The 24,929-nt window shown below is 46.6% G+C and overlaps 1 protein-coding gene across 1 annotated transcript in view; it reads left to right on the forward strand.

Moving 5' to 3' along the window:
* syndig1l (synapse differentiation inducing 1-like) overlaps positions 1–24,929 on the forward strand; it is a 102,613-nt gene that overhangs the window by 64,568 nt on the left and 13,116 nt on the right. The window lies entirely within an intron of this gene.

Below are 24,929 nucleotides of genomic sequence, written 5' to 3' on the forward strand. Positions count from 1 at the left end.
ATGACCCTGATAATTATAGACCGGTTAGTCTTACTTCGGTGGTTGGTAAATTGATGGAAAAGGTCCTTAGAGATGGGATTTACGACCATTTAGAAAGATGCGGATTAATCCGGGATAGTCAGCACGGATTCGTGAAGGGCAAGTCGTGCCTCACAAATTTAATTGAATTTTTTGAGGAGGTAACTAAGTGTGTTGATGAAGGCAGGGCAGTTGATGTCATATGCATGGATTTTAGTAAGGCGTTTGATAAGGTCCCCCATGGTTGGCTTATGATGAAAGTGAGGAGGTGTGGGATAGAGGGAAAGTTGACCGATTGGATAGGTAACTGGCTGTCTGATCGAAGACAGAGGGTGGTGGTGGATGGAAAATTTTCGGATTGGAGGCAGGTTGCTAGCGGAGTGCTGCAGGGATCGGTGCTTGGTCCTCTGCTCTTTGTGATTTTTATTAATCACTTAGAGGAGGGGGCTGAAGGGTGGATCAGTAAATTTGCTGATGACACAAAGATTGGTGGAGTAGTGGATGAGGTGGAGGGCTGTTGTAGGCTGCAAAGAGACATAGATAGGATGCAAAGCTGGGCTGAAAAATGGCAAATGGAGTTTAACCCTGATAAATGTGAGGTGATTCATTTTGGTAGGACTAATTTAAATGTGGATTACAGGGTCAAAGGTAGGGTTCTGAAGACTGTGGAGGAACAGAGAGATCTTGGGGTTCATATCCACAGATCTCTAAAGGTTGCCACTCAAGTGGATAGAGCTGTGAAGAAAGCCTATAGTGTGTTAGCTTTTATTAACAGGGGGTTGGAGTTTAAGAGCCGTGGGGTTATGCTGCAACTGTACAGGACCTTGGTGAGACCACATTTGGAATATTGTGTGCAGTTCTGGTCACCTCACTATAAGAAGGATGTGGAAGCGCTGGAAAGAGTGCAGAGGAGATTTACCAGGATGCTGCCTGGTTTGGAGGATAGGTCTTATGAGGAAAGGTTGAGGGAGCTAGGGCTGTTCTCTCTGGAGCGGAGGAGGCTGAGGGGAGACTTAATAGAGGTTTATAAAATGATGAAGGGGATAGATAGAGTGAACGTTCAAAGACTATTTCCTCGGGTGGATGGAGCTATTACAAGGGGGCATAACTATAGGGTTTGTGGTGGGAGATACAGGAAGGATATCAGAGGTAGGTTCTTTACGCAGAGAGTGGTTGGGGTGTGGAATGGACTGCCTGCAGTGATAGTGGAGTCAGAAACTTTAGGAACATTTAAGCGGTTATTGGATAGGCACATGGAGCACACCAGGATGATAGGGAGTGGGATAGCTTGATCTTGGTTTCAGATAAAGCTCGGCACAACATCGTGGGCCGAAGGGCCTGTTCTGTGCTGTACTGTTCTATGCTCTATAACTGTGTCGGCATCGCAGATTGAGATCCACACATGGCCAACATTTCAATAGAATCCCTGCAGTACAGAATGAGGCCATTCAGCCTATCCAGTCTGTACTGACCACAATCCCATCCAGGCCCTATTCTCGTAACCCCACACATTTACCCGAGCTAGTCCCCCTGACACGAGGGGCAATTTATCACGGCCAATCAACCACCCGCACATCTTTGGACTGTGGGAGGAAACCGGAGCACCCAGAGGAAACCCACGCAGACACGGGGAGAATGTGCAAACTCCACACAGACAGTGACCCGAGGCCGGGAATTGAACCCGGGTCCCTGGCGTTGTGAGGCCGCAGTGCTAACCACCGTGCCACCTTGCCGCCACTGTGCCACTCTGCATGAATTGGGATGGGGAACACACCAGGGTCACATCGTTGATCGGAGAATCGGTATGGGAATTACTACAACAAAGGAGGGGGGAAAATAGTCCGACCATGTTCAATAAAATGTGGAATTGGCTGGACAGGAACAAGCAGCTGGTGCTAACGCAGGCAGGAGCTGCTAATCCTGAAACTGTTAACTGGATGTTATCTGAAGATGATTCTGGATGGTTTTGAGTGATGGGGCTGTGACTATTTCCATTCTGGGACTGTCCCAGGGACGAAAGATTGTTGATGCTCTGGTCGGGAATCGAACCCGGGTCCCTGGCGCTGTGAGGCAGCAGTGCTAACCACTGTGCCACCGTGCCTCTTGTTCTCAAAACATATCTCTTCCAACTTCCCTGCATCAAATTTGACCTGACGTGTGTCTGCTCCATTCCATTAGCCTGTCCTTCCCCTCCTGAAGCCTCTTCCTCACTTTTTTGCTGCCGATTACATTCCCAGGTTCCCTGTGGGGGAGGAAAGTGGGCGAGAAGTATAATATATATGGAGAGGAAAATTAAAATTGAAACAGGAACAGTTGACTGGAGAAGACAGATGACCAGCCGGGGGCAGCTAGGAGATGGTGAATAACAGTCGGTTTTTATCTTAAGACTGTCAGAACACTTTGTTGTGCCAAATATGAAACATTCATTAAGCAGGATAATTGTGGAATATAGTTTTAAATATTTGCATGTACAGCTTTGTCTTGGATATAAATAACTGGCTGAATTGTCAGCGCACCGTTTCAAAGTCATATTTCATTCCTGTCCATTTTGTTAAATGAGATTAATAAACTCTTATTGCAACATGCAATCTAATGTCTATTAAATGTAGGAACAGGAATCAGTGTTCTCCCGACAAGAAGGATTTAAACGAATGGCTCAGTAATTTTGTAAATGAAAGCGAGCATCCATAAGATCCGATAACAGATGGAAGGACCGTAAGCTCCTCAATAATTGAAATATCTTAACAAGCCAGGGCTGTGAGGACTCCTCTCCTGATATCTGTAACGGTGGCACAGTGGTTAGCACTGCTGCCTCACAGCGCCAGGGACCCGGGTTCAGTTCCCGGCTTGGGTCATTGTCTCTGCGGAGTCTGTACATTCTCCTCGTGTCTGCGTGGGTTTCCTCCGGGTGCTCCGGTTTCCTCCCACAGTCCAAAAGACATCCTAGTTAGGTGCATTGGCCATGCTAAATTCTCCCTCAGTGTTACCCGAACAGGTGCCGCAGTGTGGCGACGAGGGGATTTTCACAGTAACTTCACTGCAGTGTTAATGTAAGTCTGGGTTTCCTCCGGGTGCTCTGGTCTCCTCCCACAGTCTGAAAGACGTGGTGGTTAGGTGCATTGGCCATGCTAAATTCTCCCTCAGTGTTACCCGAACAGGTGCCGGAGTGTGGCAACTAGGGGATTTTCACAGTAACTTCATTGCAGTGTTAATGTAAGCCTACTTGTGTTGCTAATAAATAAATGTGAACCCAATAGCAGTTTGGAGGGGTTTAAATTGAGAGTGTTGCCATCACTGAACTCGGTATATGACCGTTACAGTGAATTAACACGAGGTCAGCATTCCTTCATGTTGAATGTTTCTCGCGGCATCGTTTTATTAAATGTCACCTCCAGATGCATTTGCCTTTCTTCACGACAGAAGTTCAAATCACAACATTGCAATTTTTTGAAGGGCAAGGCGATTTTGAGAAGGACAAAAAGGATGTGGAAATGTTAGTTATTTTTACAATCACCAGTCTTGCTGGAAATTGAATTTCTTACAGGGAAAGATTGTGGCGTTTCGGGTCAACGACAGACCAAAGATGAAGCTTCCTGTTCTGAATACCAGTCAGTGTATGTGTAGAACGTAGAGCTGCCAATGTTGATCACAAGTGGTGTTCAGTGTTAGATTGCATCTGTGGAGAGGGAACAGAGCCAGCGTTCCGAGTCTGGATGACCCTTTGTCAGAGATGCTAAGATCATAGAAACATAGAAACATAGAAAAACTACAGCACAAACAGGCCCTTCGGCCCACAAGTTGTGCCGAACACATCCCTACCTTCTAGACCTACCTATAACCCTCCATCCTATTAAGCTCCATGTACTCATCCAGGAGTCTCTTAAAAGACCCTATTGAGTTCGCCTCCATCACCACTGATGGCAGCCGATTCCACTTACCCACCACCCTCTGTGTGAAAAACTTACCCCGAACATCTCCCCTGTACCTACCCCCCAGCACCCTAAACCTGTGTCCTCTCGTAGCAGACATTTCCACCCTGGGAAAACGCCTCTGAGAGTCCACCTGATCTATGCCTCTCAACATCTTATGCACATCTATTAGGTCTCCTCTCATCCTTCGTCTCTCCAAGGAGAAAAGACCGAGCTCCCTCAGCCTATCCTCATAAGGCATGCCACTCAATCCAGGCAACATCCTTGTAAATCTCCTCTGCACCCTTTCAATCTTTTGCACATCCTTCCTATAGTGAGGCGACCAGAACTGAGCACAGTACTCCAAGTGGGGTCTGGCGAGGGTCTTATATAGCTGCATCATTATCCCCGGACTCCTAAACTCAACCCTCAATTGATAAAGGCCAGCACACCATACGCCTTCTTAACCACCTCCTCCACCAGCGGGGCCGATTTTAAAGTCCTATGGACCCGGACCCCAAGGTCCTTCTGATCCTCTACAGTACTGAGTCTTTCCCTTTATATTGTACTCCTTCATCCCATTTGACCTACCAAAATGGACCACGACGCATTTATCTGGGTTGAAGTCCACCTGCCACTTGTCCGCCCAGTCTTGCATCCTATCTATGTCCCTCTGTAACTTCTGACATCCCTCCAGACTATCCACAACCCCACCAACCTTCGTGTCGTCAGCAAACTTACCAACCCATCCCTCCGCTTCCTCATCCAGGTCATTTATGAAAATGACAAACATGACAATCATGTTCTGTTTTTGTTTCAGATTCCAGCACCCGCAGTATTTTGCCTTTATTTCAATGTTAGATTGATTGGCTGATAGTTTTTGCTTCATTCCGCCCAAGAACCAATGCCACTGAGGTGTCTCCTGGCAGACCTTCCTGCAGATATTCACCCTGCCTCTGGGAGTAAATAGGGAGCTGATTGCTTTCGATCCATCAGAACGCAGAGGTTCGCAGAATTCCATATCCCTTCCTTCATCCACATTAGAGTTTGTGTTAGTTCCACCTAGTGGATTGGCTGTATTGTTATTTATTCATTCAAAGGATGTGGGCTTTGCTGGTTAGGCCAGCACTTGTTGCCCATACCTTAGTGCACTTGAGAGCTTGTGGTTTGGGAGGGACCATCACCAACAGGATCCAATTTACAGAGAGCTGGAGGGAGACAGAGTGTACATTAATCCTGCATTTCTGGCTAATCATGCTGTGGAATAACTGTAAGGCATTGCCCCTCATTGTGAATCCATTTCAATGCCTGAAAACTGGTGGGACCCCAGAGAGAGAGCAGAGGTGGGGGAGAGAGTTGTTAAGCAGGGGGTGGGCCTACCATCCATTGACTCTGTCTACACTTCCCGCTGCCTCGGCAAAGCAGCCAGCATAATCAACGACCCCACGCACCCCGGACATTCTCTCTCCCACCTTCTTCCATCGGGAAAAAGATACAAAAGTCTGAGGTCACGTACCAACCGACTGGGGGTGGGAGTTGTTGAGTGGGGTGGGGGGGGGGGGGTGTGGGGGAGGGGGTTGCTGAGCAGGGGCTGGGCGGGGGAAGGGGTGGAGGTGGGGGTTGTTGAGTGGGGTGGTGGGGGAGGGGGTTGTTGAGCAGGAATGGGCTGAGGAGGGGGTGGGAGTGGGAGTTGTTGAGCTGGGGATGGAGGTGGGGTTGGGAGTTGTTGAGTTTGGGGTTGGGGGTGGGAGTTGTTGAGTGGAGGGTGGGGGTGGGAGTTGTTGAGGTGGGGGTGAGGTTGGGGGTGGGAATTGTTGAGTTTGGGGTTGGGGAGGAGGTTGTTGAGCTGGGGGTGGGGGAAGGAGTTGTTGAGTGGGGGGGTGGGGGTGGGAGTGGTTGAGTGGGGGGGTGGGGTTGGGAGTTGTTGAGTTTGAGGTGGGGAAGGGAGTTGTTGAGCTGGGAGTGGGGGTGGGGGAAGGAGTTGTTGAGTTTGGGGTGGGGAAGGGAGTTGTTGAGCTGGGAGTGGGGGTGGGGGAAGGAGTTGTTGAGTTTGGGGTTGGGGAGGGAGTTGTTGAGCTGGGGGTGGAGGTGGGGGTGGGAGTTGTTGATGGAACAGAGAAGATGGAGCTAACTGGCTGATAATGAAGGAAAATCCATTCTTCGCTCGGAGAGTGCAAAGAACATCGATTAATATTCCAGCATTGCAAAATAATAATCCGAGCTTTTGAACATTTAGTACCGTCTATCGGAATTCAATGTTCCTTGGTTTTGTACATAACCTATCCTCGTTTGCTCTCAGAACTGCAGAAACTCCCTGGCACAATGTTATCACAGGCTTATTATTGGCTGATGATTCAAGTTGCTTATTTCTTCAGTCGACAGTGTGATGATGATGTTCCTTGTGTTGTGGAGATGATTGGCTATGTGGGAAGTTTAATATCTGGCTTAGTGGGGCTGACAAGAGATCAGTTAGAATGAGTACCAATGAGTTGTATTTTTAGTCTTTGGGATGTGGGCATCGCTGGCATTGTGGGCATCCCTATTTGCCCTTGAAGCGAGAGGCTTGTTGGACCATTTCCGAGGGTGGTTAAGAGTGGTAGGTACAGCCGATTCCCTTCCCTAAAAGAAACCAGATGGATTTTTACAACAATCAATGGTCGATTCATGGTTACCGTCACCGAGACTAATTTTCATTTGCAAATGTATCAATTAACTGAACTTGCTGCCATGGTGGGATTTGAACCCGTGGCTCCAGAGCATTAACCTGAGGCTCTGGATTACAGTCCAGTGACATTGCCACCGTCTCCACTTGGTTAGCCTGTTACTCTGCCTCGCTGTCACTGATCCTCTTTTGATGCTCTGATTGGGGTTGCCTTAGCGTCTCCAAGTCTCCAGGGCAGCTGCCAACAACACTGGATAAAAACGATAGGTGCAATAAATTTATTTGTTAAAGAAGTCTTCAAACACTTTCCTCTAATTGTAAAAATGTCGGGCATGAGGTTAATGCAGGGTGGTTGTGCCATGTTCCCAGGTGTTCCTGGAGAGGGAGCATGCCAGTCAGACCTTCTGCCAGCAGTGGACATGGTGGGGCAGAGGCAGTTACTCCACCCACCTCCCCATCCGGCATTGCCACCCTGGGAATGCCACTTCAATCTGATCAGCTACGTTTCCTTGATAATTTTGGGCATTTTGTTGCACTGATGCCCCTTTCAGCAGGGGCTCAGAGGCGGCACACTGGCACAGTGGTTAGCGCTGCTGCCTCACAGCATCACGGATCCCGGTTCAGCTCCTGGCTTGGGTCACTGTCTGTGCAGCACATTCTGCCCGTGTCTGCGTGGGTTTCCTCCGGCTGCTCCGGTTTCCTCCCACAGTCCGAAAGACGTGCTGGTTAGGTGCCAAAAGAGAAAATGCTGGAAAATCTCAGCAGGTCTGGCAGCATCTGTAAAAAGAGAAAAGAGCTGACGTTTCGAGTCCAGATGACCCTTTGTCAAAGGGTCGTCTGGACTCGAAACGTCAGCTCTTTTCTCTCCTTACAGATGCTGCCAGACCTGCTGAGGTTTTCCAGCATTTTCTCTTTTGGTTTGAGATTCCAGCAACCGCAGTAATTTGCTTTTATCCAGTGCTGGTTAGGTGCATTGGCCATGCTAAATTCTCCCTCAGTGTACCCGAACAGGCGCTGGAGTGTGGCGACTAGGGGATTTTCACAGTAACTCCATTGCAGTGTTAATGTAAGCCTACTTGCGACACTAATAAATAAACTTTTAAAAACTCTAGTTCTCCTTTATGTGCAACCTTTTGATTGGATTAAAGCCGGTATAAACACACAGGGATTGCAAACCCTATTTCCTGGGTTAGGGAGTGCTTGTTTGTAATCTGCAGCTTATGAAAATGTGTTTCGAAAATAAAATTCTGAACTCAGCAGACCTTTAATTTAAAGGAAAATGATGCCTTCCCTCAAGAAAGCTCATCCGCTTTTGCTTGCGCTGATTCATTAACCTTCCCGGGTAAAGTATTCCACAACTCTATTAGCCTTTCGTACCAAACGGTACACCCAGCGCTCCTATTAAATTCATTCTTCAATAGCTGTCCCAGCCTGACAACTGTTCCTCCCTGTGTACAATGGAGATACGCTCGCAGTCTCTGCTTCTCCAGATGTTTAACTTTTGGGCTATTACCCGCGACACATCTGGGGTACTGGGTGATGGTAAGCTGGACATCCCACCCTCTCACCCTCACCCCTCTAATGTTTCTCCGGGCCTTGCCTTTGCCAGCTAAGTGTGGCACGGTGACACCGTGGTTAGCACTACTGCCTCACTGCGCCAGGGACCCGGGTTCAATTCCAGGCTTGAGTGACTGTGTGGAGTCTGCACGTTCTCTCCGTGTCTGCGCGGCTTTCCTCCGGGTGCTCCCGTTTCCTCCCACAGTCTGAAAGACGTGCTGGTTAGATGCATTGACCCTGGAGTGTGGCGACTAGGGGAATTTCACAATAACTTCATTGCGGTGTTAAGCCTTACTTGTGACTAATAAATAAACTTTACTTTACTTTGCCACAAGTAGGGGATCGATTCCCCACTGGTATCAGAGAGAGAGTGGAACTCTTCCCAACCTCCCTGACCTTTGTCGGAGAGAGGAGAGAAGGGGAGAAATTGCAATCTTTATTTGTTTCTCATCTCTTGCCCCAAGCAAACTGTCAGATGCGAGAGCCTGAGATTCTGCCTGCTCCCACTGAAACATTGGCGTTTCATTGAAAGATGTGCCCTGAAACGCACAGCCTTCTTCAGCTGCCTTCCCGACAGCAACAACAACAATTTATATCTATATAGCATCTTCAGTGTATTGTGTTCCCAATCGTGGGGGAGTCCAGAACTAGGGGTCATAGTTTGAGGATAAGGGGTAAATCTTTTAGAACTGAGATGAGGAGAAATTTAGAATCATAGAATCTTACAATCCCTACAGTACAGAAGGAGGCCATTCAGCCCATCGAGTTGGCACCACAATCCCGCCCAGGCCCTATCCCCATAACCCCATGCATTTACCCTAGCTAGTTCCCCTGGCACTAAGGGGAAATTTAACATGGCCAATTCACCTAACCCACACATTTTTGGACTTTGGACATTCTTCACCCAGAGGGTGGTGAATGTGTGGAATTCACGACCACAGAATGTTGTTGAGGCCAAAACATTGTCTGATTTCAAGAAGAAATTAGAAACAGCTCTTGGGGCTGAAGGGATCAGGGGATATGGGAGGAAGTGGGGAGGGGATCAGTTTATTGAATTCGATGATCAGCCATGATCAAGGTGAATGGTGGAGCAGGCTCGAAGGGCTGAATGGCCTCCTCCTGCTTCTAATTTCTGAACCTGCTTTGTAGGAGTGTTAGAAAACAAAATATCACACTGATACTATACCCTGGCCATTTTATTTCATTTATTCACTCATGGGGTGTGGGGGTCGCTGGCTGGGCCCGCATTTATTGCCCTTCCCTGAGAGCATTTAAGAGTCAACCACATTGTTATGGCTCTGGAGTCACATGTAGGCCAGACTGGGTAAGGACGGCAGATTTTCTTCCCTGAAGGACATTAGTGAACCAGATGGGTTTTTATGACAATCGACACTGGTTTCATGGTCATCAGTAGATTCTTAATTCCAGATTTTTATTGAATTCAAATTTCACCATCTGCCGTGATGAGATTCAAACACATTGCATCACGCTGGGTACCTGGAGCACCAGTCCAGTGACAATACCAATATGCCTCCACCTCCCCGTGTTTCTCGAGTGATATCCCCAAAAGTTAAACATCTGGAGAAGAGGAGACTGCGAGCGTATCTCCATTATACACAGTAAGGAAGAGTTCACAGGCTGGGGCACACCATTGAAGGATGAATTTAATTGGAGCGCTGGGGTATTGTTTGGTACCAAAGGCCAATAGAGTTACCAGGAAAGGCATTAGAGGTTAGGAGGTCAGATGACCAAAAGCTTGGTCAAAGGGGTAGGTTTTAAAGAGTGCCTTCAGGGAGGAAAGCAAGCTAGAGAGGCAGAGAGGTTTAGAGAGGGAATTCAGAGATCCTCTAAAGGCTAGAATTAGAGGAGCCACAGATTTCCCAGAGGGGCTGGAGGAGATTACAGAGAGAGGGAGGGAAAGGGCCATGGAAGGGTTTGAAAGCAAACGTAAAACCAAGACATTGGTTGGGCAGCACGGTGGTTATCACTGCTGCCTCACAGTGCCAGGGACCCGGGTTCGATTCCCGGCTTGGGTCACTGTCTGTGTGGAGTTTGCACATCCTCCCTGTGTCTGCGTGGGTTTCCTCTGGGTGCTCCAGTTTCCTCCCACACTCCAAAGATGTGCAGATTAGGTGGTTTAGCCATGCTAAATTGCCCCTCAGTGTCAGGGGGATTAGCAGGGTAAATATGAGGGGTTATGGGGATAGGGCCTGGGTGGGATTGTGTCAGCTTTGACAAAGGGTCATTGGGACTCGAAACGTCAGCTCTTTTCTTTCTCTACAGATGCTGCCAGACCTGCAGATTTTCCAGCATTTTCTCTTATCTGAAGGCAAAATGTGCATTTAACGAACATGCTGGAGTTTTTTTGAAGAGGGAGCAGCGAGGGGTTGATGAGGCCAATGCTGTGGATGTGGTGCATTAAAGACTTCCAATACAGCGCCAAACAATGGACGTGTGAGCAAAGTTAGGGCTCATGGAATAAAAGGCACAGCAACAACATGGATACAGAGCAGGCTGAGCGGCAGGAAGCAGAGAGCAGGGGTTAATGGATGATTTTCAGGCTTGAGAATTGTTTGTAGTGACATTTCCCAGGAGTCGGTATTGGGATTCTTGCTTTTCCTGAGGTATATTAATGGCATAAACCTCGGAGTAGAAGGCACAATCTCAAAACTTGTGGATGATATGAAATTTGGACACAGTAAGAAGCCTCACAACACCAGGTTAAAGTACAACAGGTTTGTTTGGAATCACGAGCTTTCGGAGTGCTTCTCCTTCACCTGATGAAGCACTCCAAAAGCTTGTGATGCCAAATAAACCTATTGGACTTTAACCTGATGTTGTGAGACTACTTACTGTGCCCACCCCAGTCCAAAGCCGGCATTTCCACCTCATGAAATTTGGTAGCGTTGTAAACTGTGAGGGGCATGGTGTAGAACTTCAGAAGGACATGGACAAGTTGGTAGAATGGGTGGACAGGTGACAGATGAAGTTCAATTTGGAGAATTGTGAAGTGATTTATTTTGGTAGGAAGAACATGGAGAGACCATACAAAATAAAGAATACAATTCTCTATGACTCTAAAAGGGGTGCAGGAGAAGAGGGACCTGAGTATGTATGTGCATGAGTCATTGAAGGTGGCAGGCCAAGGTGAATGAGCAGATAATGAAGCATACAGGATCTTGGACTTTATTAATAGGGACATAAAGTACAAGGGCAAGGAGGTTATGTTGAACTTGTATAAGACATTAGTTTGGCCTCAGTTCAAGGAATGCATCCAGTTCTGGGCACTGCACTTTAGGGAGGGTGTGAAGGCATTGGAGAGAATGCAGAAAAAATTCACGAGAACTGGTCTGTTCTGATGAAGATTCTTGTTGGATTCGAAACTTTAGCTCAGCCTCTCTCTTCACAACTGCCGCCAGACCTGCTGGGTTTTTCCAGCATTTTCTGTTTTTATTTCAGATTTCTAGCAGCTGCAGCATTTTGCTTTTATTTTAGTAACAGTAAAAACCTTGGAGATATACAAGAGGTATTGGATGTTCCAGTTTCGGTCTTGGGTGACTGTGTGGAGTTTGCACGTTCTCCCTGTGTCTGCGTGGGTTTCTTCCGGGTGCTCCAGTTTCCTCCCAATCCAAAGATGTGCAGGTTAGATGGATTAGCCATGGTAAATGTATGGGGTTACAGGGATAGGGTGGGGAATGGACTTGGGTGAGGAAAGCTGTGAGTGAGAGTCAGTACAGACTCAATGGGTCGAATGGCCTCCTTCTGCACTGTAAGGATTCTATGATTCTCGGGTGCGGGTTTGGAAGATTTTGACATCTAAGTTTAGGTTTATTCATTAGTGTCACAAGTCGGCTTACATTAACACTGCAATGAAATTACTGTGAAAATCCCCTAGTGGCCACACTCTGGCGCCTGTTCGGGTACACTGAAGGAGAATTTAGCATGGCCAATGCTGACCTAACCAGCACATCTTTTGGAGTGTGGGAAGAAACTGGAGCACCCGGAGGAAACCCACACAGACATGGGGAGAACGTGCAGACTCCACACAGACAGTGACCCAGGGCAGGAATCGAACCTGGGTTCCTAGCGCTGTGAGGTAGCAGTGCTAACCACAGTGCCGCCATGCTTCTGTGTGTCTGTGGATAGAATAGAACCTGGCTAGAACACAGATATGAACAAAGGATTCTGCTTACGCTAGAGCAGGGAGAAGGCATTTTGTCTGTTCTGTTATTTTCTCTCTCTAACTAAGCTACCCCACTGCAGGCTGGCTAACTGCCAGAGAACGCCTGTGTCCTTCAACCAATTACACCGCTCTTGCTGTGCACAAATGTGTTTGGCTACATAAGAAGGGTCACTGCATTTCAACGCAATTAGAAGTGAGGTGCTTTGAGATTTACTGAAAGACATAACAAGATGTTTATAAAAGTGAAATTTCTTTGATACCCTTGTCATCGAGTATCGGAAATCATGTTCATTTTCATGTTCCAGTGACCAGTTCAATAGATTTCCCCGCTCGACGGTGGGAATTTTTTTTTCATCAAAGGTTTCTCCACAAGGTCTGAAATTCACTCAATGAATTAGTCAGTGGAAAATGGCCATTTCTACCCATGCGATGTCAACAGGTCATACATTCTGACTGAACAGTCAGATTCTGCCTGCAGCAGACATGGGTCTTTGAGATTTTCTCAAGGAACGTTCAAATCCCTGGCAAGCATTAAAAAAAACAGTGTTGTAAAGCTGATGGAGATGTGCAAATGCGGAGAATGGGAAGTAAGAACGTGTATAAAAGGGGTGCTGCAATTATATTGCGAACCCCTAATTAAATCACTGGAGCATCCCCTGCTATACTTTGATTTCCCTCTGAGCTACCGACCCAGGTAGCTTTATATCTGTACTCGCTGGTGCATTTTATAAGAATGTTCTTCAGCCCAGTGCTTCAGGGACTGAAGCTTTCTTTTCTATAATATCCCCTTTACTTCATGGAGCACAGCCGCGGTTTTCATTCCCTTTTGTTTTTCTGCTCCGGGCAAAAAGGCAATAACCCGAAATGCATTTTGTCAGCTTCAGTCTGCAGTGGGTTTTTTTTTTGTTCATCCAGTCCAACTTTATTAAACCTTCCTGCAAAGTAGAAAGGCTTGTTCTGGTGATAAAAGAGGATACTTAACTTGTGGATAAATGACACACCAGCGAGAAATGATGGAAAGATGATGTTTTGGGCAGCACGGTGGCACAGTGGTTAGCACTGCCGCCTCACAGGGACCTGGGTTCTTTTCTTCTGCCCACTGTGTGTAGCTCTCTGTCATCTGCGCTCTCGACTCTGGCACAATTTGCACCAGTTTCAGGTGATGAAGGGGCAGCGCTCCGAAAGCTCGTGATTCCAGATAAACCTGTTGGACTTTAACCTGGTGTTGTGAGACTTCCATATCCATGAAGGAATGAATAAAAAAGGAATATCGTGGCAAATGAAAGGCCAAAATCTAGGAGACTGGGAGTATGAGAGCACAATTGGAAGTGAATTGGAGGAGAGATTTTGCCAGGAACAGACCATGCAGGAAATGGGGTTGAAAGGAATCAGTTAAAGTTAAAGTTTGCAAACTGGTTGGCGATGCTTTTGTCTGCTATTGAGGATAGAGAGACCATAAGAAGTGTTGGGGCTATGGGCAGGAGAGTCTTAATGGAGGAAGAGTCTTAGAGAGGGCATCAAACTCTGGGGAGTCACAAGGTTATCTCCAATTCTGTGTGTTTTACTAACAATCCCGTGTGTGAAACCAAATCAAATGTCTTCTCAACGTAAATCTTACAACAAAGTTTTGATTTTGATTTGATTTATTATTGTCACATGTACTGGTGTGGAGTGTTTCTTGCACGCTATACAGACACAGCATACCGTACACAGAGAAGGAAAGGAGAGAGTGCAAAATGTAGTGTTACAGTTATGGCTAGGGTGTGGAGAAAGATCAACTTAGTGCGAAGTAAGTCCATTCAAAAGTCTGATGGCAGCAGGGAAGAAGTTGTTCTTGAGTCGGTTGGTACGTGACCTCAGACTTTTGTATCTTTTTCCCGATGGAAGAAGATGGAAGAGAGAATGTCCGGAGTGCGTGGGGTCCTTAATTATGCTGGCTGCTTTTCCGAGGCAGCGGGAAGTGTAGGCAGAGTCAATGGATGGGAGGTGACTGGGGGATTTTCACAGTAACTTCATTGCAGTGTTAATGTTAGTCTACTTGTGACTAATAAATAAACTTTACTTTGTAAAGGCAGGTCCAGTCGCAAACATAAGTTAAAGCAGGGCTGCGCGTCACTTAAACGGAATCATAAATTAGCCATTGGTCCCCTTATGCCCACTCTTTCACCCTTAGGGAAATGCGTGCCGTTTAATCTGCCAGCACCATCAACAATAAACATAATTACAGACAAGTGCCATGGAGAGCATGAAATAACTTTGTCACGGTGACATGAGGGCCTATTGAGTCTGCTCGCAATCCCTCAGAGAAACATTTATACTTTAATCAGTAACAATTCCCCATAAGAACACATTCCGACCAGTGCCAGATACACAGAGACCAATTAATATTGCCTAGTCTGCTCTGTGGAGCAGCTCCATAACCCTCCGTGAAATGTTTATTGCCTATTCTGCAAGCGATGAGAGTCCTAAACCTATTTAATCAGAGTAGTGTAATGTGCTGCCTCATTTCATACAGGCCTTGGGGACAGCAGGGCATGATGACAAGTAATGTTGGCTAAGACAACAGGGCTAGCTTTTGTTTTAATAGCCAGTCCAGTGGGGTCTTTAACCATTGTGTTAAGCATCGGCTTTTCAGCTCCAGTTCAACACCTCCAAAACCCAGCTCAGTTCGCAGGGAAATATCACAAATGTAAGGACAGATTTCTGAGGACTGGATTCAGTTAATAATTTCTTACTTTCATCCCCAACTGCCACCAAAACTCCCAACTTAAGGCAAATTACCTCCGATGCTGGAATGTGAAACAAAAACAGAAAATGCTGGAAAATCTCAGCAGGTCTGACAGCATCTGTGGAGAGAGAATAGAGCCAAGGTTTCGAGTCTGACAATGGAGGGGAGCAGAGTGAGACTCCATATTAGAGGGAGCCTCATCCACTTCATTGAAGAGTCAACTTGTACCTTCATTGACATAGAATCATAGAATTCCTACAGTATAGAAGGAGACCATTCGGCCCATCGAACCTGCACCAACCACAGTCCCACCCAGGCCCTATTCCCATAACCCCAGATATTTACCTTGCTGATCCCCTGAAACTAGGGTCAATTTAGCATGGCCAATCAACCTAAACCACACATCTTTGGACTGTGGAAGGAAACCGGAGCACCCGAAGGAAACCCATGCAGACACAGTGAGAATGTGCAAATTCCGCACAGTCACCCTAGACCAGCGTTGAACCCAGGGCCCTGGTGCTATGAGGCAACAGTGCTAACCACTGAGCCACCGTGCCGTCCCTCACATATATTGTACAACCTTAATGTCAGTGCGAAGTAACGGATACTGCCCTTGTGTTATCCCCTGAATACCTGGCTGCTGAACACAATTTGACTTGGCTTGAATGTTACACTTGTTGTTAACCCTTAAACATGTTATCCTAGAGGTTAAAATAACACAGGTTAGAAAATCTGCTTTTTCACCAGCAAGACTTCCTGACAATCGTTATGGGGGTACAAGATCTGAAGTTAGACTAGACCCCAACTATTTGCTATTTTGGCAGTAATGTGAGAATATGATGTTTCACTCCAGGCATGATTCTACTGACAAACTGGGAAGCTTTCATCAAAACAAACTTTATTTAATGACAAAGTTTAACTATAAAAAATGAATTAGCTTAACATTTAACATTTGAACAATTCTTAAACATGACAAGATACAATTCTTAACTGCTAACCTATCTCTATTAGTTCCAATTCAAGCAATATTCCTCATATCGGCTTCAATTCCTCTTCAAAATCACTTAGCAAACACACAGGCTTACCTGATTGTACTTGTTAACAGTCCTAGAGCTTATTGAACACGTCTAGGCAGAGAGAGACATAGAGTCACCTGTCTTCTGACAGCCCCAATCAGCAGCCTCCAGAGAGAGAGAGAGAAAGAAAGATACCTCTTGCTTCTTTCAGAACTCAACAGTAACTGACTGTTTTAAAAAACTGTCTCTCCAGCAAGCTTAGTTCGACCCCTTCTCTGTCTCTGCCAATCAACCTAATCAAAACCCTATTCTGAAACCCCAAGGGAAAACCCAAGTAAACACAAATGCATTCACTCAGATTTTTTTTAAAAACCATGAGCTCAGATCAATTATTATCCTGCATTCTCAGCATGGAGCTGCATATTTTTTCAGACAAACTAGCACCATGTAAATCAGAGCTGAATTTTAAATATACCCCATACAAGAAATATAATAGATATATAGTTCTTAAAGGCACAGTATCATCCCAAAAGGCGGCACGGTAGCACAGTGGTTAGCACTGCTGCTTCACAGCTCCAGGGTCCTGGGTTCGATTCCCGGCTCGGGTCACTGTCTGTGTGGAGTTTGCACATTCTCCTCGTGTCTGCGTGGGTTTCCTCCGGGTGCTCCGGTTTCCTCCCACAGTCCAAAGATGTGCGGGTTAGGTTGATTGGCCAGGTTAAAAATTGCCCCTTAGAGTCCTGAGATGCGTAGGTTAGAGGGATTAGTGGGTAAAATATGTGGGGGTAGGGCCTGGGTGGGATTGTGGTCGGTGCAGACTCGATGGGCCGAATGGCCTCCTTCTGCACTGTAGGGTTTCTATGATTCTATGAAAAGGATCTGAAACCAAATCCTCAGCACCATGAATGCTATATTTTGCTTCTCTTTTTCTTATGTAATTGAACGAATTGTTAGTGAAGTTTTTCACTGTAATGAATAATTCGGAGGTTTTTGTAGAAACCACTGGAGGTAAACTTGTCATTACTTTAATCATGTTAATTGTGGAAAAGTTTTCGCCCCCTGGAGGTTTCTTCCAGCTGCTCAGTACAAATGCAATACCCACGTCATGCAGCTGGTTGGGTGTAAAGGCATCTATCAGGATTTTATAATACCTTCCCATGCAGCTACAAATTGTTCCCAGATTCTAGATTATTAGGAGTGTTGAACTATGGCACTCTGAACCTCTCCTTGACATTTACAAAGGGACAATTCTGTATGTACTCATTGACACAGATTCCACCCCCCTGGTCCCGGTGGTGTGTTTTCCAGCGGAGATGGCTCACCATTGGACATTCCAGTCCCGGTTCGCCGGTGGCGTGGCCAGAAAACAACGCAAAATGCCATAGATGTCTATGGCATTTTGCGTTGTTTTCTGGCCACGCCACCGGCGAACCGGAAGATCCAGTCGGAGGGAAGTGCTGGAAAATTCAGCCCACCATTTTGTTAAACAGTTCTGTTCTATCAGATGTTCCCAGGTCCCCATGGGTAGCACAGTGGCACTGCTGCCTCACAGTGCCAGGGACCCAGGTTCGATTCCCAGCTTGGGTCACTGTCTGTGCAAAGTCTGCACGTTCCCCCCGTGTCTGCATGGGTTTCCTCCGGGTGTTGCGGTTTCCTCCCACAGTCCGAAAGATTTGCTGGTTGGGTGCATTGGCCATGCTAAATTCTCCCTCAGTGTACCCGAACAGGCGCCGGAGTGTGGCAACTCGGGGATTTTCACAGTAACTTCATTGCAGTGTTAATGTAAGCCTACTTGTGACACTAATAAATAAACTTTTAAAAAATAGGCTGTAGAGTTGATCCATACCAAGGGTTTCTGCTGGTCCTATTGTCTCATTTCTCGGGGGTCATTTTAAGAAGATTGAGTCACGATTGACGCTCAGGAAGGGGGTGGGGTAGATTTGTCACTTCCTGAAAATACCATGGTCTGTAGAGAGAGAGAGAGCGTGATAGCAAGAAGGAGGGAGAAAATTCACCCCTTCAGTCTCATTTTGGATATGAATCCACAATGTCATGGGCTCCCTCAACACATTGCTAACCTTAGCAGTTTGTTCACATTTTCATCACCAATTATGGACAGCATGGTGGCACGGTGGTTAGCACTGCTGCCTCACAGCGCCAGGGACCCAGGTTCGATTCCCGGCTTGGGTCACTGTCTGTGTGGAATTTGCACATTCTCCCCGTGTCTGCGTGGGTTTCCTCCGGGTGCTCCGGTTTCCTCCCACAGTCCAAAGATGTGCGGGTTAGGTGGATTGGCCGTGCTAAATTGCCACTTAATGTCAGGGGGAACTAGCAAGGTAAATATGTTTGGTTAGAGGGATAGGGGCTGGGTGGTCGGTGCAGACTCAATGGGCTGAATGGCCTCCTCCTGCACAGTAGGGATTCTATAAATACACTTGTTCCTTCCATATTTGTAATCAACTTTCACCTAGGACAGAATTCTCCGACTGCGCTGGTCTAAAAGCTGGAAATTCCCGCCCAACCGTCAATGCCGTTTCTCATTCCCCGCCACCCGCCCGCTATAATTCCAGTGACGGGATGGGATGGGAGAATTCCGGCACTAATTTCTCAAGGCCCTGCCACGCCAACAATCTATCCTCTGTCATTACCGCCACAGGGCCTGGTACAACACATGGGCAAAATAATATTTCCTCAACTCCTTCACTGAAGAACAAGCAGCCCCATCGCTGGTGCTCACTTGAAATATTCTGGTCATATTTTGAAGAATTAATTCTCCTTCCCGGCAATATCCTTGGTGATAAATGACTCTTAATGGGGGCTGCAGTTCCATTTGTTTCCTTTGCTCAACCAACAGTTCTTAACTAAAACCACTCACTTGAATGTAAAAGATGGGCCGCTACGTGTCATTAATATCACTCCTGACTGGCTGCTGAAAACTCATTAGGCGGATAACTCATTTCACTCGCAACAGATGTGGCTCTGTGAAGTCTGGTCCGGGGAGACACTTCAATCTTCAGAAATGTAAGCAGATAATTAAAACAAAATCCTAAATGAAGGCGCTTGTTTCAAGGGAGATAAACTAATAGAAGATTACAATAATGTTTACATCCAGCCAGAGGAGTCGGGAGGCCCTGAGGAATTCTTCAATTCTTCACAGCGATGTCTCAGAATCTGTTATTTTTTTTAGCCGACTCATGTTTTGATAGTTCAGGGTTTTCCTTTGAATGTCGTACTCTCGCCCAAGGGGACAATAATTTGGTTTGGGGGAACTGCTCGCAAAAGAAAAAATCTCCCCTCTTCTCATCGCTTCGTTTAGCTCAGTTGGCTGGACGGCTGGTTCGTGATGCAGAGCGGCGCCAACAGCAAGAGTTCAATTCCCGTACCGGCTGAGGTTATTAGTGAAGGCCCCGCCTTCTCAAGCTTGCCCCTCGCCTGAGATGTGGTAAATTGCCATGTCATTAGGGAGGAGCAGCCTACGCTCATCTGGGACTTGTGGCGACTTGCCCTTCACTTTTATCTTTAGCTGAATTTTATTCCGCAGCTATCAAGGGGACGGGTCAGCATTTGCTCTTGACTGATACAATGTGGCCTCCATAAATAGACTGTGACTCCCGGAGTCAATCCTGTGTTGTGGTTAATCTATAGACCGCTGTGCCCATGGGAACATTCAGATTGAAGGCCATTTGAAACATCATAATTGTAGCATTGTAACAGGGCAAAAAAATCCAGAGCAGCGCTTGCAGTCTGGTCTGGATGAAGAGGTGTTGAGGGAGCAGTCAGCGGAAATTGATTTTGATCCACTTATTTCCCATCAACCTTTGGGGAAAAGAGGCCGAGGGAGTGGACGGAGAGGGCGGGAAGGAAAGGTTCGAGGCTTCACTGGAGGGCACTGTGCAGCTGCTAACCAAGCACAGTCTGCAGGCAGGAAGGTTCGAATGAAGAGGAAGCAAGAAAAGAAAGGAGGAGGAGAGTGAACAAAAAAGAATTGGGAAAGGAAAGGAAACAGGGGAAGAAAGGAAGAGCGAAGGAAAAGAAAGGAAGAAAAAGGGAAACGAACAAATGGATGGATGAGAAAAGAAAGAAGGCAAGGAAACGGAGAGAAAGGAAAGAGAGAGGGAGGGAGAGAAAAGAAAAGAAAGAAAAAAAGAAGAGAGCAAGGGAAAGAAAAGGCGGCAAAAAAAATGAATGGAAAGACTGAACGAAAGAAAAAAGCAAAGGAGAGGAAGGACAAGATAGAAAAGAAAGGGGAGGAAAGTGAAGGTAAAGGAAGGAAGGATAAAGGAACGTGAGAAAAGAAGAGGGAATTTATGTTTTATTGCTGCGTTACAACAGCAACTGTGTCAAAAGTGTCATTGCTGTGAATCTGAGGGCTGTCCTGCGGCTGTGAGAGATGTGAAATAAAATGCAAATTCACTCTTCTTTTTCCTCACATTCCTTTTTCCTTCCTTCCTTTCCCTTCACTTTTCTCCCCTTTCTTTCCTGTCTTTCCCTCCTTCTCCTTCTTTGCTTTATTCTTTCGTTCAGTCTTTCCATTCATGTTTTTGCTTTCTTTTCTCCCCCTTCCCCTCTCTTCGTTTTAATTTTCTTTCTCTGTTTCTTTCTCTTCTTCCTTTTCTCTTCCATTCATTTTCCCTTTTTCTTCCTTTCTTTTCCTTCGCTCTTCCTTTCTTCCCCTGTTTTCTTTCCCTTTTTTTGTTCACTCACACTTTCTTCTCCTTTCTTGCTTCCTCTTCATTCGAACCTTCCTGCCTGCAGGCGGGCCCCTGTGCTTGGTTAGCAGCTGCACAGTCGCCTCCAGTGAATCCTCGAAACTTTTCTTCCCGCCCTCACCCTCCACTCCCTCGGCCCTCACTTTCCTCCTCATTTCTGGGAAAAAAATAGTAATATATAGCAGCAACGAAAAACAGAAAACGCTGGAAAATCTCAGCAGGTCTGACAGCATCCGTGGAGGGAGGATAGAGCCAACGTTTCGAGTCTGGTGACAGCTCTGATGAAGGGTCCACAAATGCTGTCAGACCTTTCTTTTATTCATTTTTAAAAATTCATTCATGGGACATGGGCATCGCTGACGAGGCCAACATTTATTGCCTATCCTTCATTCATAGAGTCATAAAATCCTACATTGCAGAAGGAGGCCATTCTGCCCATCAAGTCTGCACCGACCACAATCCCACCCAGGCCCTATCCCCGTAACCCCCATGCATTTACCCTAGCTAGTCCCCTGACACTGAGGGGCAATTTAGTGTGGCCAATCCACCAAACCCGCGCATCTTTGGACTGTGGGAGGAAACCGGAGCACCCGGAGGAAACCCGGAAGAAGCACTTGGGAAGGTGGTGGTGAGCTGCCTTCTTGAATCGCTGCAGTCCATGTGCTGTGGGTTGACCCACAATGCTTTCAGGGAAGGAATTCCAGGATTTGGACCCAGCGACTGCGAAGGAACGGCGATATATTTCCAAGTCAGGATGGTGAGTGGCTTGGAGGGGAACTTGCAGGTGGTGGTGTCCCCATGTATCTGCTGCCCTTGTCCTTCTAGATGAAAGTGCTTGTGGGTTTGGAAGATGCTGTCTAAGGATCTTTGGTGAATTGCTAATGTGCATCTTGTGGATAATACACACTGCTACTACTGAGCGTCGGTGGTGGAGGGAATGGATGTTTGTAGATATGGTGCCAGTCAAGCTTTATCTTGGATGGTGTCGAGCTTCTTGAGTGTTGTTAGAGCTGCACCCATCCAGGCAAGTGGAGAATATTCCATCACATCCCTGAGATTTCCCAGCATTTTCTGCTTTTGTCTCAGATTCTTGCATCCGCGGTATTTTGTTTTTATGTTATTGTAACATCTAGCAGCTTGAGCAAGGAACTGACTAAAACCTTACTATCTGAATAGGCCCTGCCAAAAATTGCAAGTTTGCAATTTAACATGGGGGAAAAGGCAGAAAACATGGCCTATTTCTTGTCTCTTCTCCCTCTCACAATACGATACAGGCTCAAGACCCTCCATGATTGTCTCTCTGTTAAATTACTGGGCATTGGCAACAATGGATTGCCGTTGGATTCATTGATGATCATGCTTGGCAATGTGCAGTGACTTTCCATTGCCTTCTGCAGTACGGCTGACCAGGAAACTCCCACCAGCTACCACCGGCGTATCGGAAAGATTTTCCAGGTGGATAATCCACCTGTTGGGCCACATTATGAACACACCTTTCATGGCCATCAGGCCTTGAGGTAGGGCTTGAAGCTAGAGTTTCTTACCCAGAGGTGGGGACCTTACCCCTTGCGCCACAAGACCTCACCTCTGGCACCTCATAGAATCCCTACAGTGCGGAAGGAGGCCATTTGGCCCATCGAGCCTGCACCGACAACAGTCCCACTCAGGCCCTATTCCCGTAACCCCACATGTTTACCCTGCTAATCCCCCTGACACTAAGGAGCAATTTAGCATGGCCAATCAACCTAACCTGCATATTTAAAGTTTTATAAGTTTATTTATTAGTGTCACAGGTAGGCTTACATTAACACTGCAATGAAGTTACTGTGAAAATCCCCTAGTTACCACACTCCAGTGCCTGTTCAGGTACACTGAGGGAGAATTTAGCATGGCCAATGCATCTAACCAGCACATCTTTTGGACTGTGGGAGGAAACCGGAGCACCTGGAGGAAACCCACGCAGACACGGGGAGAACATGCAAACTCCACACAGACAGTGACCCAAGCTGGGAATCGAACCCGGGTTCCTGGTGCTGTGAGGCAGTAGTGCTAACCACTGTGCCACCGTACCTCACCCAAGTGAATGATATTTCTTCATTTATGCAGGACAGTGGAGAATGGCCTGAGGGGGATTGTGCCAACATAAATATTCTCAGAGATTGAAAAGGTCAATCTAAATGGGAAGCTGGAGGCACAAGATAAATGTTTACAGCTATTGCCTGCTTTAAGGGCCAAAGGGATCAAGGGATATGGGAGAAGGCGGGATCAGGATATTGAATTTGACGATCAGCCATGATCAGAATGAAGGGCGGTAAAGACTAGCAGGGCCAAATGGCTTCCTCCTGCTTCTATTCTCTATGTTTACAAAGGGTTCCCTTCTAGGCTAGCTCTAAGCTAGCTATCTTTCTGATTGAGTGTTCCTGAAGGAAAGAGCCAACTTTGCTGGTGATTACAATGATTTGCTGCTTCTTGTTGCAAGTGATGATGCCAAGCACTGACCGGATAGCTGACAGTTGGTTTACATTAACACTGCAATGAAGTCACTGTGAAAATCCCCTAGTCGCCACACTCCGGCGCCTGTTCGGGTACACTGAGGGAGAATTTAGCACGGCCAATGCACCTAACCAGCACATCTTTTGGACTATGGGAGGAAACCGGAGCACCCGGAGGAAACCCACGCAGACACGGGGAGAACGTACAGACTCCGCACACACACAGTGACCCAAGCTGGGAACCGAACCTAGGTCCCTGGTGCTGCGAGATAGCAGTGCTAAGCACTGTGCCACCGTGCCAACGGTGCAATCTCATCATTTCAGCAGCTATAAGGTGACCTGCTGCGATATACAGCATTTCACATCAGTGCATAATAAGCCACCTTTCGGCATCTGACCCAGTCAGAACCCATTATTAAACACTGACGCCTGACTGTCATTAACCTTTCAGTGCTGTGACAGAAACTGAGTTCATTTTTAATGATCCACATAGTTTGAATGCAGAGTCTTACTGAAATACCACGTGCCACGCTTATGCCTGTGCCAAGCAGATTCACGACACAAATCTCAGCAAAATGCACCATCATCATCGCCCTGTGCAGCTCAGCAAACACCACCTGCGACTGCTTCTTTGTCAGCCTCATCAAATGAGAAGATATTTGACAAAATGTTTTATGAATCCTGTGACCCTTTTAATGTGTCTCAGCCCCACTGATGCTTCCAGTAAGATTTCTACGACAGGCTCCCAATAACATCCACCCTTGAGGCTTCTCAATGTGAGATTACTCAATAGAATAAAAAAAGCGGAAGAATTGGAGTACAAATCCGTCAAGAATTCTATTAGGGATCCCAGAATCTTCAACTTTAGCCTCTTAATTCTTGGGTGATCTTTTGCCAGCAGGAAGTCTGAAGAATAGATTTTCTTTTTCCACAGAAATCAACAGACTTAAGCTAAAACCTTGACATTTGTGTCGGAGCTCTGTCAGACTTGCCATGTGAGCGCGATTTGTGAGATTGTACATTGAATCAATCTTCCTTTATGCCTGAAGGATGCACCAGTTCTAACTTAGAGGAGGATATGGGGGAATAATGAAATAAAAACAGAAAATGCTGGATTATCTTAGCAGGTCTGGCAGCATCTGTGGAGAGACAGTTAACATTTTGTAATGACTTCAATCAGGCCATTGAGGTCAGCCTACTGGAATATGAACTCCCTGATTAAGGAGTCAGTTTGATAGGCCAATCAGGGAGTATTTTCCTTGTAACCAAAAGGGAGAATGCTGGAAAGTCTTAGCAGGTCTGGCAGCATCTGTAAGGAGAGAAAAGAGCTGACGTTTTGAGTCCAGATGACCCTTTGTCAACGCTCAGCTTTTTTTGGACATTAGGAAAGAGGATGTGTTGGAGCTTTTGAAAAGCATCAAGTTAGATAAATCACCAGGACCGGATGGGACGTACCCCAGGTTACTGTGGGAGGCGAGGGAAGAGATTGCTGAGCCTCTGGCGATGATCTTTGCGTCATCAATGGAGACGGGAGAGATTCTGGAGGATTGCGGATGTGGTTCCGTGATCGAAGAAAGGGAGAAGAGATAGCCCGGGAAATTATAGACCAGTGAGTCTAACCTCAGTGGTTGGTAAGTTGATGGAGAAGATCCTGAG

Source organism: Mustelus asterias, chromosome 18, assembly GCF_964213995.1.
Source record: "Mustelus asterias chromosome 18, sMusAst1.hap1.1, whole genome shotgun sequence".
Classification (NCBI taxonomy): Eukaryota; Metazoa; Chordata; class Chondrichthyes; order Carcharhiniformes; family Triakidae; genus Mustelus; species Mustelus asterias.